At 43.5% G+C, this 5,524-nt stretch overlaps 1 protein-coding gene across 4 annotated transcripts in view; it reads right to left on the reverse strand.

The window, feature by feature from the left end:
- ACOX1 (acyl-CoA oxidase 1, palmitoyl) overlaps nt 1-5,524 on the reverse strand; it is a 40,350-nt gene that overhangs the window by 21,641 nt on the left and 13,185 nt on the right. The gene's annotated exons all lie outside the window — the stretch shown is intronic.

The raw sequence follows: 5,524 nt of genomic DNA on the forward strand, positions 1-5,524 counted from the left end.
TTTCAAGACCAGCCTGGCCAACATGGTGAAACCCTGTCTCTACTAAAAATACAAAAATTAGCCAGGCGTGGTGGTGCACACCTGTAATCCCAGCTACTGGAAGGTTGAGGCAGGAGAACTGCTCCAACCCAGGAGGCAGAGGTTGCAGTGAGCCAAGATCACATCACTGCATTCTAGCCTGGGCGACAGAGTGAGACTCCATCTCAAAAAAAAAAAAAAAAAAAAAAAAAAAAAAAAAAAAAAAAAAAGAGAGAGAGGGAGAGAGAAAGAGAGAATTTGAAAAGTTGTATAGGGCCAGGCATGGTGGCTCACGCCTGTAATCCCAGCACTTTGGGAGGCTGAGGTGGGCGGATCACCTGAGGTCAGGAGTTGGGAGACCAGCCTGATCAACATGGTAAGACCCCATCGCTACTAAAAATACAAAATCAGCCGGGCATGGTGGCACATGCCTGTAATCCAAGCTACTTGGGAGGCTGAGGCAGGAGAAATGCTTGAACCCCGGAGGCGGTGGTTGCAGTGAGCCGAGACCACGCCATTGTACTCCAGCCTAGGCAACAAGAGTGAAAATCCGTCTCAAAAAACAACAACAAAAAAGAAACCAACCAACCAAACAAACAAAAAATTAGCTGGGTGTCGTGGCGCCCACCTGAAATGCCAGCTACTTGGGAGGCTAAGGCAGGAGAATTGCTTGAACCTGGGAATGGAAGGTTGCAGTGAGCTAAGATCACACCACTGCACTCCAGCCTGGGCAACAGAGCAAGACTCTGTCTCAAAAAAAAAGTTGTATAGAATGGAGAATTTGCTGGGTGTGGTGGCACGTGCCTGTAATCGCAGCTACTTGGGATGCTGAGGCAGAATCGCTTGAGGAGAATCACTTGAGGACAGGAGTTGGAGAACAGAAAATTTGAGTGGTACTGGTACAAGGATGTCCTCTGATGAGAAAGCGAGAAAGAACATAGTTGTTCTCTCAGTGTGACAATATGACCCCCAGATTATAGTTTTTCCTCAATGCAACTTCAAAAATGCTTCTAGGCTGGGATTTTTTTTTCTGTTTTGTCCACAAAACATCCAGCATAGAACCACATTCCTCACATAGATCTGATCACTTCATTCAGACTCATCATGTCAAATATTGGGCCATGCTTTACTGAAACAATTTAATACAAAAACTGACAGTGCTCTTCATCCCAATAAATTATTTCAGAAATTAAAAAAGACATGCAATTTCTAGTGAAGACCACAATAACAAGTTACAGATTCATGCATAAGCTTTCTGTGACAATTATACAGAAATTATCACTAATGATAATAAACATCTTAGCTTTATTAGTTTTAAATCCACTTTCTGGGGTCATTTTTTTTCCACTTAAAACGTGCATGGGACAGGATTCTGTGTGAATTTTTGCTAAGGATAGGAAGTCATTCTATATGCCTTTGCATTTTTCCACATTACGGGTATTCTGTTTAATTTCTAGCTCCAAATCCGTCAACTCCATATTGCTCTTATCATTCTTTGTGTCTTTGAAATCAGCATAAACGACGTGTCAGTTTTAAATTTCTGTTTGTTCCTTGCAAGGTAGGGAGGAAAATAACCAGGGCACACTGCTCAGACAAGGGCTGATCAATGACTTCTTCCAATCTACTGGCTGGGCTTTCAGCTAAGCAATCACACTTTAGAAAAAGAAAAATCAAAGTATGTATGACTGAATCCCTCATTTTACAGAGAAGAAATTAAGGCTGAGACGGATTAAATACCTTCCTCAGGGAAAAAAGATAATGGCAAAACAAGGACAAGAATCTTGTCACCACGGGAGCTGAGCAAGGGGTAAACATGGACATGCAGGATGCAATAACAGACACAGGGGCCAGGCGCAGTGGCTCATGCCTATAATCCCAGCACTTTGGGAGGCCAAGGCAGGCGGATCACCTGAGGTTGGAGTTCAAGACCAGCCTGGTCAACATGGTGAAACCCCATCTCTACTAAAAATACAAAAATTAGCTGGGTGTGGTGGTGGGCACCTGTAATCCCAGCTACTTGGGAGGCTGAGGCAGGAGAATCACTTGAACCCAGGTGGCAAAGGTTGCAGTGAGCCACGATGGTGCCACTGCACTCTAGCCTGGGAGACAGAGACTCTCTCAAAAAACAAAAAACAACAACGAACAAAGCAGACAGTGGAGGTTTCAGAATGTGGGAGGATGGGAGGGGTATGAGGCCTGAAAAGTTATCTACTGGGTACTATGTTCACTATTTGGGCAATGGGTACTGCAAAATCCCAGACTTCACCATTACATAATACATGCATGTAAGGAAATGGCACTTCTACCCCCAAAACCTATTTTTTTAAAAAAGAACCTTGTCACCTAGTCCTGTCTCCTAGCTGGGGAAATTATTGCACAAGCATAGCACGGACTAAAGACTGTGACTGTAGGCCAGGCGCGGTGACTCACGCCTGTAATCCCCACACTTTGGGAGGCCAAGGTGGGCAGATCACTTGAGGTCAGGAGTTCGAGATCAGCCTGTGCAACATGGTGAAACCCCATCTCTACTAAAAATACAAAATTAGTTGGGCATGGTGGCAGGCGCTGGTTATCCCAGCTACCCAGGAGGGTGAGGTAGGAGAATTGCTTGAACCTGGGAGGCGGAAGTTGCAGTGAGCCAAGATCGCACCACTGCATTCTAGCCTGGGGAACAGAGCAAGACTCCATCTCAAAAAAAAAAAAAAAAATAGCAGAAATCCCAAGAAAAACACATTCATGGGATGAGAGTGCCTTTCACTCAAACAGATATGTCAACCGTCCCCGCCTTTTGAGTACTGTCTAGGAAGAAAAATCAATGTACACTTAGAACTTGGGAGACGAAAACTCTGAGTTAGGACTGAAACCTAGGACTAGACACTTTTCATGCTTTCATGGAGGGTTGTTTTACTTCACCATAAATCAGAGCAATTCCTTGTGAAGGAAAGGCCACTATCAAGCACCCATCAGACTCTGGAAGATTTACATCTGAGTGTATCACAGAGCGAAGATGGACACTAAGGGCTACAACAAATGCGCTCAGTAGGGCAGGGGTAAAACCACTACAATCACAAATGGTTCTGACACTAAAGAATGTTTTCGGGAAAAAAATATTTCTTTCAACTAAGACAAGGATTATTCAGATGTGGATGAAATTTAGAAATGTTACAAGGAGAAAGTGAACTGCAGAGTTTTTTGACTTAAGCCAACTGTTTGTTTTAAAAGCTGGTTATGCATGATAAAGATATTATTGTAAAATAATTTATCATAAAATTATGAAGCACCAACATTATACTTAGTGAAGCGCTAGAGTCAGCTCTTTTAAAACCAAAACATCAAAAGGCATCCCCAGCCCCTCTTTCCACATGACACAAGGCTAGAAAGGCTGACAATCAATACTGAGGAAAAACCAATCAGACTATTCATATATGAGAAAAGAAGAAATAAAAAGCAGCTCTGTAGAAAGCATGAGTATCATCCCAGAAAATCAACAACATCAACAAAATATCAGAATAAGTGAACTGAGAAAAGCTGCAGGCTGTAAGGGAAAAAAAATTAACAGCATTCAGGCGTGGTGGCTCACACCTGTAATCCCAGCACTTTGGGAGGCCAAGGGGGGCAGATCATGAGGTCAGGAAATCAAGACCATCCTGGCGAACACAGCAAAACCCTGTCTCTACTAAAAATACAAGAAAATCGGTTGGGAGTGGTGGCGGGCGCCTGTAGTCCCAGCTACTGGGAGGCTGAGGCAGGAGAATGGAGTGAACCCAGGAGGCAGAGCTTGCAGTGAGCCGAGATCGCACCACTGCACTCCAACCTGGGCGACAGAGCGAGACTCCCTCTCAAAAAAACAAAAAACAAAAAACAAAAAACAAAAACCAGAAAAATGATAAATACCTAATAGGGTGGGAAAAAAAAGAAGAGAAAAATAAGAGGAAAGAAATAGCTTCCCAAGAAAAGACAAGGCTTCAATATAAAACCAACTTAAAATTCCAGATAGAGAAGGAGAAAAGAAAAATTTAATTCCTGTAGAATTTGTTTTTAGAACCTGACAGATTCGGTTAGAATTCATCTAGAATAAGCAAGCATAAATACCAAATACACATATCTCGAAATGTAACAATGGCAGGCTTATCCTATCAGATTTTTAAATACCTTACAAGCCTGAGCAACACAGCAAGAACCTATCTCTACTAAAAATTTAAAAAATCAACTGGGCATGGTGTCATGTGCCTATACTCTCAGCTACTCGGGAGGCTGAGGTAGGAGGATCCCTTCAGTCTAGGAGATCAAGGCTGCAGTGAGCTATGATCAAACCTTTGCACTCCAGCCTGGGCAGCAGAGCAAGAACCTATCTTTAAAAAATAAAAATACACCAGACCCGGTGGCTCACTCCTATAATCTCAGCACTTTGGGAGGCTGAGGCAGGCAGATCACCTGAGGTCGGGAGTTCTCAGCAGTGAGCCGAGATCATGCCACTGCACTCCAGGCTGGGTGACAGAGCAAGACTCTGTCTTGAAAACGAAAAAAATAGGAGCTCCAGTGGCGCAATCGGTTAGAGCGCGGTACTTATATGAAAAAGAAAAAAAAATAAAAATAAAAATAATAAAGAAAGATAAAGGTCAGGCCTGGTGGCTCAGCCTGTAATCCCAGCACTTTAGGAGGCTGAGGCGGGTGGATCACGAGGTCAAGAGTTCAAGACCAGCCTGATCAACATGGTGAAACCCCGTTTCTACTAAAAATACAAAAATTAGCTGAGCATGGTGGTGCACGCCTGTAATCCTGGCTACTCAGGGGGCTGAGGCAGGAGAATCGCTTGAACACAGGAGACAGAGGTTGCAGTGAGCTGAGATTGCGCCACTGCACTCCAGCCTGGGCAACAGAGTGAGACTCCATCTTAAAAATAAAAAATAAAAATACAAAAATACAAAATAAAAATAAAAAGTCTTGACTGGGCACAGTGGCTCACGCCTGTATTCCCAGCATTCTAGGAGGCCGAGGCGGGCGAATCACGAAGTCAGGAGTTTGAGACCAGCCTGGCCAACATGGTGAAACCCCGCCTCTACTAAAAATACAAAAAAATTAGCTGGGCGTGGTGATGGGCACCTGTAATTCCAGCTACTGGGGAAGCTGAGGCAGGAAAATTGCTTGAACCCGGGAGGCGGAGGTTGCAGTGAGCCAACATCGCGCCACTGCACTCCAACCCAGGCGACAGTGCGAGACTCTGTCTCAAAAAAGTTTTATAAAGCACCAGTGGTCAAAATTTATGTTAGAGGAAAAAGAAAGAAAGAAATCAACCTATCAATGTAATATATGAAAGGTTCCAGAAATAAATTTAACCTATCATAAAACTCTAAGACAAACCAGAAAGGACATAATGGGATTAAGATAACAATGGGAAAAAGCCACTAGTTAATAATGAACATTAGAAAGCTCGGAAGCTGCGCCACTGCACCGCAACCTGGGCGAAAGAGCGAGACTCTGCCTCAAAAAAAAAAAAAAAAAAAAA

Source organism: Mandrillus leucophaeus, unplaced genomic scaffold, assembly GCF_000951045.1.
Source record: "Mandrillus leucophaeus isolate KB7577 unplaced genomic scaffold, Mleu.le_1.0 Scaffold1, whole genome shotgun sequence".
NCBI classification, from domain to species: Eukaryota; Metazoa; Chordata; class Mammalia; order Primates; family Cercopithecidae; genus Mandrillus; species Mandrillus leucophaeus.